The sequence below is a fragment of the Lissotriton vulgaris genome, chromosome 7 (genome assembly GCF_964263255.1).
Source record: "Lissotriton vulgaris chromosome 7, aLisVul1.2, whole genome shotgun sequence".
In the NCBI taxonomy this organism is placed as follows: domain Eukaryota; kingdom Metazoa; phylum Chordata; class Amphibia; order Caudata; family Salamandridae; genus Lissotriton; species Lissotriton vulgaris.
In genome coordinates, this window is record NC_141695.1 from 1,731,102,806 (window position 1) to 1,731,117,377 (window position 14,572).

At 50.3% G+C, this 14,572-nt stretch overlaps 1 long non-coding RNA gene across 1 annotated transcript in view; it reads right to left on the reverse strand.

Moving 5' to 3' along the window:
* LOC147706484 (uncharacterized) overlaps positions 1-14,106 on the reverse strand; it is a 100,354-nt gene extending 86,248 nt beyond the window's left edge. The window contains exons 1-3 of the long non-coding RNA XR_015297381.1: positions 13,940-14,106; positions 12,020-12,079; positions 8,527-8,571 (exon numbers count right to left, since the gene is read on the reverse strand). This is a non-coding gene — a long non-coding RNA (uncharacterized LOC147706484). The remainder of the gene's footprint in view (positions 1-8,526; positions 8,572-12,019; positions 12,080-13,939) is intronic.
* Positions 14,107-14,572: the final 466 nt, after the last annotated feature.

Genomic DNA, 14,572 nt, shown 5'->3' on the forward strand with positions numbered 1-14,572 from the left:
GGCCCATTACAGACCGCCGTATGCTTTCTCCCTGCACAGTTTCGCACTCAGGTGAGTATTGCTCAACCATCCAGGGGGGCACCGCGTTGTCTCTTCCAGAAACCACACCACTCTTTGCAATTTATCGCGGTGCTCCTGACCGAACGGCGTGCCGGTAAAACGGTACTTGCAAACCGTTTATATCTCCACACCAACTTCCATCCCAAGAGGACAGATCCGACACATGCTCGGTGACTCAAGTTTTCCTTTTATTTAAAAGCAGCTCTGTTGATGAATATCGCGAAACGCTGGGGCAGACGCGTTTCAGCCTGACGGCTTTCTTCAGTGCCCGCTTCGCTCTTACAAACATATGGCCAAGGGTCTCGTGATTTAAAAGTCAGCATGATGGTCTCTGATTGGCCCACTATCCTCGGCTTGCACCGCCGCCCATCCTACTGGTAGTCCATGTCGGAGTTTTCATGTCTCCCACTGAGACTGCAGGTACAGTGAACTGCTCCCTCCAACACCATGGTGGTGTCCCAAACTCGAAGTCTGGTGGTGGCAGGCATTTACCTCCGATGTGCATGGCGGAGAGGCAGCGATGTTTAAAAGTTGCAGCTAGAGTCACTTCCACACAGCGGCCCATTACAGACCGCCGTATGCTTTCTCCCTGCACAGTTTCGCAAATGTTAGAAACGGGACCCTGGCCGGCCAAGACTCGCGTCGAGGTCAGTCAGGGATCGCCATTTCTAAGTGTCAGGGCAAGGGAGTCACACACCAAGATAACCCCTCTCTCGCCCCCTAGGTAACGTGGCGCGAGCAGCAAGGCTAAACTTGGAGGCTATGTAGGTTAAGTGTTTGCGCGCGCACCCAGCAACAACACCCAAGGCCCACCACAAAGGAAACTCCACACAAGGTTATATAAAAATAGCCTTTGTATTATATCAAAAACACATTAGATAAAACACACATATTGTTACACTGTGCCAACAGGCACGGGCAGAATTTACAAGGGGGATATTTACAAGACAGGGCCACCTGGACCACTGTCAGGAATCATCACTTTTTAGGAATAGTAATTAGCACATAGAATACTTTTAGAATCAAATTGAACGTGTATCACAAATTAGCACACAACCAGTAATTACTGGTAAAGCTTAAGAACCTCCTACGCAACCCTAACCACCTTAGGCAACTATTGCGCAGGGAACAAAAGACCTCAACTAGCAACACCTGTACTAGGAGAAAAGCAACCACCTAGGAATCACCAACATCTAGGGGTATAAGCATAGGGACATTACACATGATGCATTAACATTCAGCGGTGTAGGGAAGGAAAACACATGATGTATCCAAACACATTCAGAGGTGCGAGCACAAGAAAACACATGATGCAGAACCTACATTCAGCGGTGTATGCAAGAAAAGACACATGATGCTTCAGAACACATTCAGAGGTGCGAGCGCAAGCAATTGCGCAAACCTTCCCATGAGCCACAACCTGTGGCAGTCCCTGTGTCCCAAAGTCAGGGCAGGCTGTAATAAGCCAAAAAGTACACCCAGCCTAAACGTAGCAACTGTCCACTAAGTGCTGGACAGTTGTAAATACCAAGGGTGCGAACGTTGGAGCCTCGTGGGCTCAGGACAGCTGGTTGTCCCCTCTGGGAGCCTTCGCGGCTCTCACACTGAAGAAATGCCCCCTGAGCCCTCTCAGGGCTCTACACAAGACTGGCCGTCGTTGGAGCCTCGCTGGGCTCGAAACATGCAATGCCCCTGAGCCTTTCTGGGGCTCTAAAGCAAACGGTGGGCCATGAGCCTCTCTGGGCTACAAAGCACAAAATGCGGGCATCGTTGGAGCCTTGTGGGCTCGAAACCAGGAATGGCGCCTCGAGCCTTGCAGGCTCGTGAAGACAAATGCCCAAGGGCGTCGGAGCGGCCCGCTGCCAACCGGGGCCGCTCTAGAGGTCTCCACTCTTCTGACGTCCCTCTCGGGGGACCCTGCCGCCTGCCGTGCTCTCCCCCACCCTTGCACCTCCCAGAGCAGAGGAGCGACCCGGAGCCCGCTCGCACTCACCGGTTGTTGGAGGCGGCGGCTCCTCGCGGCGTCAGCTTCTCTTCTGCTGGGCTCTTCGGGGTGGTGGCTGTAGGCGGAGAGCTCCCGCTCCTCGGGACTCTCCGGGGCGGCGGCTGGACTGTTCTCTTTTCCCGGGCTCTCCCTCGCGTCTCGCTGCGGCGCCGAGGGCGGGACTTCCGGTCCTTCGCGCTGGGATTGGCCAGCCCGCAAGCTGCTTCCGGGTCGTCGCAGGCAGCGCGGCGGCCCGGCGGGGCTTCACACACTCCCTGGCTGCGGCGGTGAAGTCTCTAGTGGCAATCCTTCGGGGGCAATGCCGGGTGGGCACCGGCGAGTAACACACGCCTGCAAATGCCGGGTGGGCACCGGCTGGCCAGCAAAAGCGCTCTCGAAGCGCTAATAAAGAAATGCACGACTCCGCTGGCAATGCCGGGTAGGCACCGGCCAAAGTACCCAGAGCGCTCCTAAGCGCGAATGGACAGAATAAAGCGCTCTTAAGCGCTAGAGGCCAAGCGAAGCGCTTCCAGGCGCTAGGGGAGAAAGTAAGCACTTTCAGGTGCTTGGCAAAATCCAGCAAAGTCCTTAGGTAGGCAGGGGGCAAGGCTGGGCCAGGGGCCAGCTCACTGGCCCTCCAGGCAGGGAGGCAGTCCAAGTGGCGGTTCCTCCTGGCCCCAGCAGCTGCAGCAGCCCCCTCAAGATCCTAGCAGAGAACCATTTCAGTGGGGACACAGCCCCATTTTTATACACTGAAATCCTTTGTCACAATGTGCAGGGTGGGGGGAAAACCAGTCGCAGCTGGTTCTGGAGCACTCTTGATGGCCCAACCACCCATTTCATTCACTGGGGAGGCTAGGGTCGTTAGACACACCACAGGGGGGTGGAGCCAGCATTGTGTGGGGAAAACCCAGCCCATCCAGGACACAGGTACACTCCTCCCACACATCACTCATGCTAATCTCCCACTCACCACCGGGCAGACCCATCCAGACTTCCTGGAGCCTGGCATGCCAGCCAGCTCCAGCCAATCACGCTCCAGTACCCTCACTGCACACATATCTCAATGTCCAGAAGTAGCACTTCCCAACTAGACACACACATGCCGCAGACACCATCTTGCAGCATTCACTCTCACGAGTTTACACATACCAAACTCGAGCCTGCACTCCCCACGCATCAGGAACTACCAGGGACACACACATTCCCCATGCATTCCTATGGGAGGGCAGGCCAGCCATACTACACGCACGCACTTTCACTCTGGGACCCAGGGAAAAAGTGCGCCAAGCCAGAAATCATGAACGCCAGGTCGCCATCAAAAGCAAAAAGTTCAGGGGTGAACCAGCCATAAAGGCCCGGGTCCAACAGGTGAGTATTGCTCAACCATCCAGGGGGGCGCCGCGTTGTCTCTTACAGAAACCACACCACTCTTTGCAATTTATCGCGGTGCTCCTGACCGAAAGGCGTGCCGGTAAAACGGTACTTGCAAACCGTTTATATCTCCACACCAACTTCCATCCCAAGAGGACAGATCCGACACATGCTCGGTGACTCAAGTTTTCCTTTTATTTAAAAGCAGCTCTGTTGATGAATATCGCGAAACGCTGGGGCAGACGCGTTTCAGCCTGACGGCTTTCTTCAGTGCCCGCTTCGCTCTTACAAACATATGGCCAAGGGTCTCGTGATTTAAAAGTCAGCATGATGGTCTCTGATTGGCCCACTATCCTCGGCTTGCACCGCCGCCCATCCTACTGGTAGTCCATGTCGGAGTTTTCATGTCTCCCACTGAGACTGCAGGTACAGTGAACTGCTCCCTCCAACACCATGGTGGTGTCCCAAACTCGAAGTCTGGTGGTGGCAGGCATTTACCTCCGATGTGCATGGCGGAGAGGCAGCGATGTTTAAAAGTTGCAGCTTGAGTCACTTCCACACAGCGGCCCATTACAGACCGCCGTATGCATTCTCCCTGCACAGTTTCGCACTCAGGTGAGTATTGCTCAACCATCCAGGGGGGCGCCGCGTTGTCTCTTCCAGAAACCACACCACTCTTTGCAATTTATCGCGGTGCTCCTGACCGAAAGGCGTGCCGGTAAAACGGTACTTGCAAAACTTTATATCTCCACACCAACTTCCATCCCAAGAGGACAGATCCGACACATGCTCGGTGACTCAAGTTTTCCTTTTATTTAAAAGCAGCTCTGTTGATGAATATCGCGAAACGCTGGGGCAGACGCGTTTCAGCCTGACGGCTTTCTTCAGTGCCCGCTTCGCTCTTACAAACATATGGCCAAGGGTCTCGTGATTTAAAAGTCAGCATGATGGTCTCTGATTGGCCCACTATCCTCGGCTTGCACCGCCGCCCATCCTACTGGTAGTCCATGTCGGAGTTTTCATGTCTCCCACTGAGACTGCAGGTACAGTGAACTGCTCCCTCCAACACCATGGTGGTGTCCCAAACTCGAAGTCTGGTGGTGGCAGGCATTTACCTCCGATGTGCATGGCGGAGAGGCAGCGATGTTTAAAAGTTGCAGCTTGAGTCACTTCCACACAGCGGCCCATTACAGACCGCCGTATGCTTTCTCCCTGCACAGTTTCGCACTCAGGTGAGTATTGCTCAACCATCCAGGGGGGCGCCGCGTTGTCTCTTCCAGAAACCACACGTCTCTTTGCAATTTATCGCGGTGCTCCTGACCGAAAGGCGTGCCGGTAAAACGGTACTTGCAAACCGTTTATATCTCCACACCAACTTCCATCCCAAGAGGACAGATCCGACACATGCTCGGTGACTCAAGTTTTCCTTTTATTTAAAAGCAGCTCTGTTGATGAATATCGCGAAACGCTGGGGCAGACGCGTTTCAGCCTGACGGCTTTCTTCAGTGCCCGCTTCGCTCTTACAAACATATGGCCAAGGGTCTCGTGATTTAAAAGTCAGCATGATGGTCTCTGATTGGCCCACTATCCTCGGCTTGCACCGCCGCCCATCCTACTGGTAGTCCATGTCGGAGTTTTCATGTCTCCCACTGAGACTGCAGGTACAGTGAACTGCTCCCTCCAACACCATGGTGGTGTCCCAAACTCGAAGTCTGGTGGTGGCAGGCATTTACCTCCGATGTGCATGGCGGAGAGGCAGCGATGTTTAAAAGTTGCAGCTTGAGTCACTTCCACACAGCGGCCCATTACAGACCGCCGTATGCTTTCTCCCTGCACAGTTTCGCACTCAGGTGAGTATTGCTCAACCATCCAGGGGGGCGCCGCGTTGTCTCTTCCAGAAACCACACCACTCTTTGCAATTTATCGCGGTGCTCCTGACCGAAAGGCGTGCCGGTAAAACGGCACTCATACTCGTGATCAAGAAGGCTTGTCCCCCGAAACGTGTCGAGTGAGCGTTACTGAATTAAATACACGCTGAAGAATTGCACAAGCGGCCTGGACATAGTTTTGTTCTTTGTGACAGAAAACAATTTTGGTGGAATATCGGGAGTCGCAGTCCTGTCCGGGCCCACCGCTGCGAGTGGCTGGGGATCATTGCGAACTGTGAAGTTGGATTTTTTGGACTATAATTCACCCCAGGCGCAACTAACCGGCCACCCGGCACCTTTGACATTAACACCTTGAACCATATGGGCTGGATTTCTGCTTGCTTCCCCTAACGTAGTACTTACCCAATGTGATGGCTTCTGGGAACTGTAGTGCCAATTGTTCTGCAGTGTGTACACGGACATGTGATCTGGGGCTAGGTGCACTCCGACCAATAGGAGTGGAGCAAGCGATTCAAAGGAGCGGGTGGAGCAGCATCCTGTTGTTTAGTGGCATCCGAAGAAGGCTGCAACGCCGAAATGCATCATGCCCGAATTTTCAATTAAAGGTTCTCCTGGATTACCCTGGGCTTCATACTTTTCTTTACTGGAGGAGTCAGTGGCGATATTTCGCGCCGGCTAGAGGCGCTAATGAGGCCACGTTCTTCAAGAGTCTGGAGCTTGCTGGCATCCGCTGTTCACAGCGTCTATGCTTCTCCGAGGTTTCGGACAGCTCCAGCCCGCCTCCAGTGCTCGCCAAGCCAGTGGCTGCTGTCAGGTGAAGCTCGTGACTTCACGTGGGGCCGCTCTCATTGCACTGCGGCTCACAGCCCGGCGGACACCTGCATGGGGGGCTTGAACGGAATAGGGGACCCAGGGAAGCCTTTTTTGGACTATAATTCACCCCAGGCGCAACTAACCGGCCACCTGGCACCTTTGACATTAACACCTTGAACCATATGGGCTGGATTTCTGCTTGCTTCCCCTAACGCAGTACTTACCCAATGTGATGGCTTCTGGGAACTGTAGTGCCAATTGTTCTGCAGTGTGTACACGGACATGTGATCTGGGGCTAGGTGCACTCCGACCAATAGGAGTGGAGCAAGCGATTCAAAGGAGCGGGTGGAGCAGCATCCTGCTGTTTAGTGGCATCCGAAGAAGGCTGTAACGCCGAAATGCATCATGCCCGAATTTTCAATTAAAGGTTCTCCTGGATTACCCTGGGCTTCATACTTTTCTTTACTGGAGGAGTCAGTGGCGATATATATATATATATATATATATATATATATATATAAAATACCAGTCCAAACTTTTGTTGCAAAGAAGGCGCTGACACCGTGAATCAATCCAAAGTAACATTCTTTTACTCCGCTTTACAGCCCAGACGCGTTTCGGCGGTATCTAACCGCCTTGCTCACTACATCTGGTTTACACCTTAATCACAGTTATATACTTAGAAGTTTGACAGGTTACAACTGGTTCAGGTTGTCATGACAACCCTGTCATGACACTTCAAACAACATAGAAGAGTTCTGTGTGTAAATTACCTCCATGGAAACTAGGCTTCTATGAATTGCCTCTGCGCATTGTACACAGCTAGACTAAATGTTTCATTCACATTAGCCCACTCTGCGATGAGCAATGTATGATTAAAATACAACTCATGTGCACAAATTATATTAAATTTAAAAACAATGTGAAATAATTGAAATTCACAACGATATCTCAGTCAGCGCATTCATTTGTTAAACACCCTGTATGGCGTTCTCGCTAATCTCGCAAACCCAGTTGTGTGAGTTCATATATATATATATATATATATATATATATATATATAATCTCAAAATGTACTTGTGCAGCAGCGCAAGTAAGCGCCCGCACTTAAAAGGATAATCCATGGAGGTTTATTAGAGTGTCTTATGAGTTTCGACCTGTCTTTGTCATGTGAGTTTGAGAAAGACTGGGAGGTCGAAACACATCAGCCTCTCTAATGAACTTCTGTTGGATTGCCCTTTTGGAGTGCGCGCGCTTACTTGCACTGCTGCGCGAGTCCATTTAGAATTTATAGTGGATCCTGCACTCATTGCCCCAGCACTGACCCTGCCAGGTGGACAAAGGCAGAAGAACTGCAGGACTGCAGTTCTATAGATACATACATATATATAGAGAGATATAGATATATATACACTCACATATATACAAAGTTAGATTTACATATATAAGTCATACAACACTGCTTTGCAAGGAAAGACAGCTGGACAAATTAATTTATATGGTAAGGTGCAGTGTCTGTTTTTTTCTGTGTCGCCTCCTCACTCATTCAGACGCTGTAGTGGTGGGGCACAGGACAAATAAAGCACGAGCACAGCCCCTTCTGACCACCCCCTAGAAATGCAGCTGACCTACAATTGCTATAGTGGGTGCTGGTGCACAGGAGGGCGCACAATTCCAGCACACCCTCTTCTTTATGTTTGCCCTCGCACAACACACCCTGTGCTTAATTTGTAAAAAAAGAAAAATGCAAGGGCCGAAGGTGTTTCTTAGGAGGCCTGCCCAGCGCTGCTAAATTCCATGGTTGCTGATATGTAGATTGATTTGATTTCACCTCAGTCCTATTTTTTCCAGCACCTTACACTTCCTGTCTCTCTCTACATCACCCTTTGTCATAGTTGTCTCATCTTCCTATATCTTCCTTTCTGCCACTTTCTTCCTGTCACTCTCTTGCTCTGAGTCAAAGTCTGATGATGAAAAATAGGTTGCAGCTCCCAAAAGTGAATTGCGGTGGCACCAGCTACAACAGCCGGCACAAACTGTGCACTGCACAAAATGCGTCATCACGCAAAGTGCACACAAGTGGCAAGTCGGGCACTTCCTTTAATGGGGGATTGGCTCACTAACCGAGAGGGCCATGAGCATGTGCACTTGGAGGTTCATTGGTATAAGGGCTATTTTAAAATTGGCCATTTGAAAAGTAGAAACATGACAACATTTTAGCTAACAAATTCTCCATCTTGAATAGGGAGAGTTGTTGTGTTTGTGTGGGCATGGGCTCTTTGCAGAAACCAGAAGAAAAGTTACTCCCTGGAGGCAAAGCAGGTGATAAGAAAGTGAAAGAGCTGGAGAAAGGCATGGGCTGGAATGCAGCCTTGATGGCCATTTCATAAACACACCAACACTTACCAAGCTGTCCTTGCTGCTGGGCACTGACCCCCACAATGTGCCAGGCTGTAGAGGGAAAGGAGAGAGGCAGGTTATGACTGCAGGGGCTGAAGCATGGTGGACACAGTGACCTCATCTCCAGCCATGCAGCAGAGTCAGCAGCGGCTGCAGGCGGAATCAGCGGAAGGGATGGGGGAGGGTGAATGCAGGCGATGGCAAGGGAGAAGCGGTGCAGATGGAGTATGCAAGGTGAGCATAAAGAAGATGGGTGGTGCTAGAGGAGACATGTGGAGGAGAAAAGCATGGTCACTTTGGGCAGGAGGGGAGGGGATATGTGAGAAGGAGACAAGTGGGTATGAAGGAGCAAGGAAGGCGGTATTGGGAAGGCGAGGATGGGGCAAAAGGGCAGCCCAAGTAGGAAAAGATCTAGAGATTGTGGAGGAAAGGCTCTTGGAGGACAGAGTGCAGTGTAGAGGACTGGGGGAACCTACAGGGAGGAATAAATTTAGAGATTGGGGGAAGTGTGGTTACTTGAGACGGCGAGAAGTGGTTAGAGGGGAGCAAGGAAGGTGATCGTGGGAAGGCGGAGGGGACAGATGGGAGCAGGGGGAACAAAGCTATAGTGGGTGAGGAGGTGTGAGGGGCTAGAGGATGCAAAGGGAGAAAGAGAAAGTTAGGAATTGGAAGAAAAGGGGTTATCTGAGAAGGAGAGAAGTAGCTAGGGGAAAGCAGTGATGGTGGGCATGAGAAGGTGGAGCGGATAGGGGCGAGCTAGAGTAGGAACAGATGTAGAGATTGTAGATGAAAGGCTCTCTGAGGAAAGAGTAAGATGTAGGGGCCCAGGGAACCTAGGGAGAGAAAGACATGTAGAGATTGAGGAAACAGGGTTTACCCGAGGAGAGAAGTGGTTTGGGAGAAGCATCGAAAGTGTGGATGAGAAGGGAGCGTGAGATAAAGGGGAGTTGGCGAGGAGAAGGAGGGTCTTAGTTTGGGGAGGAGAGCATATCTGAGAAAGAGAGAAGTGGTTGGGGGGAGATAAAAAGAGCTGAAGAGGAATAATAACTGTGGAGAGTTGGAATGACGGGCTATCTGCTGGGTTAGGAAGGGGTAGGGGATAAGGAAATGCTCGGGAGAGGAAGAAATGTAGAGGTTGGGAGGAAGAGTTATCTGAGAAGGAGAGAGTAAGATACAGGTTCAGGAAGGGAGTGGGGGGGGGTTCAAGGGTTGTGTGGACACTGGAGAGGGTCCTCAGCTAGAGAGAAGGAAGATGGTTGGGTGGGCGGCTCTGATGCAGAAAGTAAAACCTAAACATTGGAGTGGAGACATAAGTAAATGTTGGAAAATTGAAGGGATTCTGAGATGGTGGAGAATGTGGAGGAATGGTGGGGAACAGGGTACATTTGAGGAAGAGCTAGAGAATTGCTCAGCTGCAGAAGAAGGGGTAATGTGGGTGTTCAGGGTTACTCATGAACAAAGGAATGAGAGAGAAGCCACAGAACAGGGAGGGAGGAATGGAAACAAGTTGAGGATTTGAGGATGAGGACCTTGGAAGATGGATTTATGTGAGTAACGGCGAGGAGAAGCTGAGGAAAAAGAAAGGAGTAATGCGATGGAGGGTGGTTGAGTCAATGGGTGGGGGGAGACAGGGAGGCGGCTAGTAAGCATAAGATGTGCACTGGAGAGGAGAGAAGGAGCTGGGGTAAAATGTTAGGTTGTTGAGGGTGGAGGGAGTTGTAAGGGAGGAGTTGTGTATTTGGGAGGGAGCAGGAAACTGTGGCGGCATGAGAGAGTGGGCAACTGGGAAGCAGGGAGCAGACTGTGAGGGAGGTGGTGCAGTAGAGACAGGTAAGGAAGGGAATAAACATCAAGTGTGGAAAAAAATAGATGTGGCCAGTTTAGGGGTGGCAAAGCGTAAGATGACGAGTAAATGAGGAGAAAGAACAGCTGGATGGAAGGATGGCCTGAGGATTAAGCTGGGAAGGTGGCAAAATATGAAATATTGCAATCTACCTCAATACACCTCATCAAACAGCAACAATTCCCCCACCCATCATCTCTCAAGCACACCTCTCGCCGCCACAAGCAAATATAAGGCAACCTCGCAATTTGATCACAGACCTAAAACCCCCTGTAAGCCATCAGCAATGGCAAAAACAAATAAATCTCCAGCAATCCCTAAAACAAAAATATACTTAAAATCACAAACAGCCACAGGAATATTCTTGTAAAAAAATAAATCCCCGGTCCCAAACAAACTTTAATGAACACCACCGATTACAGATCCCAAATAAAAGACTAATAAACTTGTACTGTGCCTAAAACAAATACCAACTAACTGCCATTAAAACCCCACCAACCTTCAAACTAGCCCCAGCAAATTGACTACGAGATCTATAAAAAGTCTAAAAGATAACAATCGTCGTGTGGGAGATTAGGGGGAAAACCTCCAAATTCAAACATTATTCAGCCACCCCTCGTCCAAAACAAATGTCCCAAGAAAAACTAACTACAATGAAATGTATAACTTCAATAAACTGTATTAAAAATACCGGTCGTGTAAATGTCTGGTTTCCCCCAGAGGTCACGCACATTTCCAATCACAAGAAAATGTAAGTAATGCTTCTCTCCGCCTATTACATTCATAATAAATGCCTAAACCTCCGAACAAACCTGCATCGAAGTACTCAGTACCAGAAAAAGTGTGAAGCCCTAAACCCACTCACAACTTAAAAACACCCAACACGACTCGACAAATTCAGAGGCAGCACCTAACAAGCCATTAGGACCCCCAAGAAACATCCCCTTTCAAAGAGGAGTGTGTAGAATCTCTCAATACACCCACACCCCCAAACTACCCCTCAATGACGCTTTACGAGCCCCAACAGACCCGCAGCAAACCCAACCCACAAGAATCATTCAACAGAAACCCTACCAAAGACAGGAAAGCGCCTGGGGTCCGTCGAAATCTACCCACTAATTAAAATCACTTTTTCCTTGACGGGTCAATTCACAAACCCACTAGTTAGCCTACACCCTAGCATATTTCCAACACCTCTCACGACCACACACACAAATATCCAACAATTCAGAGCTAACGCCCAACAAAGGCAATTCCAAGACACACACGCACGCACACACACACACACATACTGCTCCCAGTTTCCCGTCCTCTCAAATAAAACACATCAGCTGCAAGGACTATATGGTGGATTTTTCAGACACCGCCCCGATCCCTCCTCCCGCCCTCGTCTCCATAGAAACCGTTTCTGCTGCAGCATCCAAGGGGCTATCCCTACAAATAGAGGGTGGGGGCTGGGCGCCGGACTGATGACATTGTAATATCGTATGACCCCCCATCAGCAGAATGCAACATCCGCTGTCGCAGCACTCTCCCCCCTCCCTCTCCCGTCTCCTCCACCACACCTCGCCCGTGGGTACCCAGGGCCTGGTCCAAGCCGCTCATCTGCAGGATCCATCCCCTCGTATCCATGGCAACAGATAAAGGATGACTCACCAGGGAGGGAGGCGGCGAGGATGCAGAGCAGCAGGGCTGGGCGGAGGGCCAACATCGTCTCTAGAAGGAGAGGAGGAGGACACGTCAGATCAGAGAGCCGAGAGGGCTGGGGCCGGTGAAATAGGGGTCACCCAGAGGTCAAGGATAGTGAGCACAAACCAGGAGTTAAGGATAGCGAGGACAAATGATGCGCCTGAGTCCACCCCCTGGGGCCGGGGCTCGAGTAGCGGAGAAAGTTTATGGGACATATCCCGGGGGCTTCGGGAAGCAGAGGGCCAAGGAAGCAGGGGTGTAACCGAGGTGGCCGGTGAAACGTGGAGGGGAGGGTGGCAAATGAGACACTATCAATTTAAGGGCAAGGACGGACAAGAATCGGAACAAATCGGGGTTTAACCCTGGGGCAGGGTTTCAGGAGGCAGAGGAAGCACGTACCATGTCACGGGGCTGGGACAGCAGAGGGCCAAGAAACTAGGGGGTTTCAAACCTTGAGGCTGGGGGAGCAGAGGTCAGAGAGGGCGACTGTCCTCACCTCGAGCTGGAGGAAACGGGCGCAGGGTTAGTGTAGTAAACACGGGGGATGAGGAAACATGGGTCCAAGAAAAAAGGGGTGTAACACGTGGACGCAGGAGTGGGAAAGGACAGTGGGGGTTAGAAAGGTAAAAATTACAGGCTGAGACCCACCTTCCATCTCGCACTTTTTTTCATTCCATCGAGTATTTCTCCAGTCCTTTCTTTCCTCCTTTCTTTCTTTTTTTGGTCCATCCTTCCCCACATCCACCCGCTGGCAGCTTCTTTCATTTATTTTTATTCCTTCCACCCATCTTCTATCTTCAGCTTCTCCCCGTCCCTGCCTTTTACTATTTACCGCCGTCCTGCTTTGTACGCTGCCATCCGTCGTTCCCTTCTCCTTCCCCCATCCATTCTCTTCTCTCACCTCTCTTTCTTTAATGCCTTTATTCTTTCTTCCTGTTTTCCTTTTTTCCTCGATGGCTTAGTTTCTAGCTTCCTTCATTCCCCCTTTCTTTTCTCCCCATCCCTCCTTCATTTCATCTTTTCTTTTGTTTAGCCTTCCTTCCTCCTTCTACCTATCTTCTACAGCCCCTAACTTCCATCCCTTTTCTTTAACTTCTTTCATCCTTTCCTCCCTCTATCAGTGCCTCTCTTCCTTCCTAGTTCCATTCCTTTTGCCCTAACCTTCCTTCCTTTATTTATTCATCCATCCTCTCACTCCTATCGTCCTTCTTCCACCTCTTTCTAAGTTCCATCCTTCCAACTTCCTTCCTACTCTTCCTTTTTTTCATTACACTCCCCCGTTGTTCTTCCCCCCTTCCTCCCTGCTTTCATACGTTATTTCCTGCCTCCCTCCTATACATTCATTCATTTTGGCTTCCTTTTCCTTCCTCTTTCTTTCCATTCCTCCTTCCCTCCTTTCTTCACTCCCTTCCCCGTAAACATCTTCACTTCCTTCCTTCCTTCCTCACTCGTTTCCCTTCTCCTTTCTTCTCTTTCTTCCTTTCTTCCTTACCTCCTCTCTTCCTGTTTCCCTGCCTTCCTCCTCTCATCCATTCAGTCATCCTCTCCACCCTTCTGCCCTTTCTCTCACACAAACTTCCATTCTTCTTCCATCCTATCTTTCTTTCACCCCTTCCTTCCTCTAATAGACTTCCTTCCTTCCTTGATTTCATCCTTCCTTCCTACATCCCTTTCTTCTTTACTCCTGTTCCCTTCCCTCCCTTTCCTTTGCTCCATTCCCTTCCTGCCTTCCTCCCTCCTTTCCTTCCCTTTTTTCCTCTCCTTGCATAGCCCAGTATTTTTAGTCCATCAAAGCCAATATCTCAACTTGCCCCCAGCCTCTTCGGGCCGCGCCCTTGCACCACCAATGCAGTATGCATCTATGCCTTTAAGAAAACGCAAACTCACGTTTATTTCCAGAACCTTCTCTGTCCGTTCTGCGTGACTCTCCTCGCCTGTCTCTCTGCCTCTCTCCAGGATTTCTCTCTTTCTGTTCATTCGGAGCCGTCTCAGCCGCTCCCAGGTCTTGGAAACAATGTATAATTTGAAAAAAATGTATAACTATATATGGGTGGGACGGCGTCTGATTGGAACTCCCGAGCCCAGGGAACACATTAAAAGTCGATTTTTTGGCTAAAAACTCCAGACATTGCTTCATTCCCCTGCCGAAGGGCTGTACCGCCGCACAAGGCCCGAAAATATTCTGGGGAACGCCCGCTGCAGCGCTGCGCTGTTACAGACGAAGTCAAGATAACCCCAAAACTGCAAAATACGACGACAGCCATGGGCAGAAGGCTTTAGCAAAAACCATTCGTTGTATTAAACATGGGCACCTTTTACCTTTATGCAGCACCAGTCTTGCAGAAAATATCGCTTCCAAGGACATTTTCTGTGACACTCTGGAAAATGTGGAAGTCCATTTTCTTTTTTTTGAAAAAAAAAACAGAACGCCAGACAATGTCCGGATGATCTCGAATCTCTGCTGGATACACCCTGTCCATGTGGACAGTGACTTAAATGCTGCACAAACGTTTGGGGCAG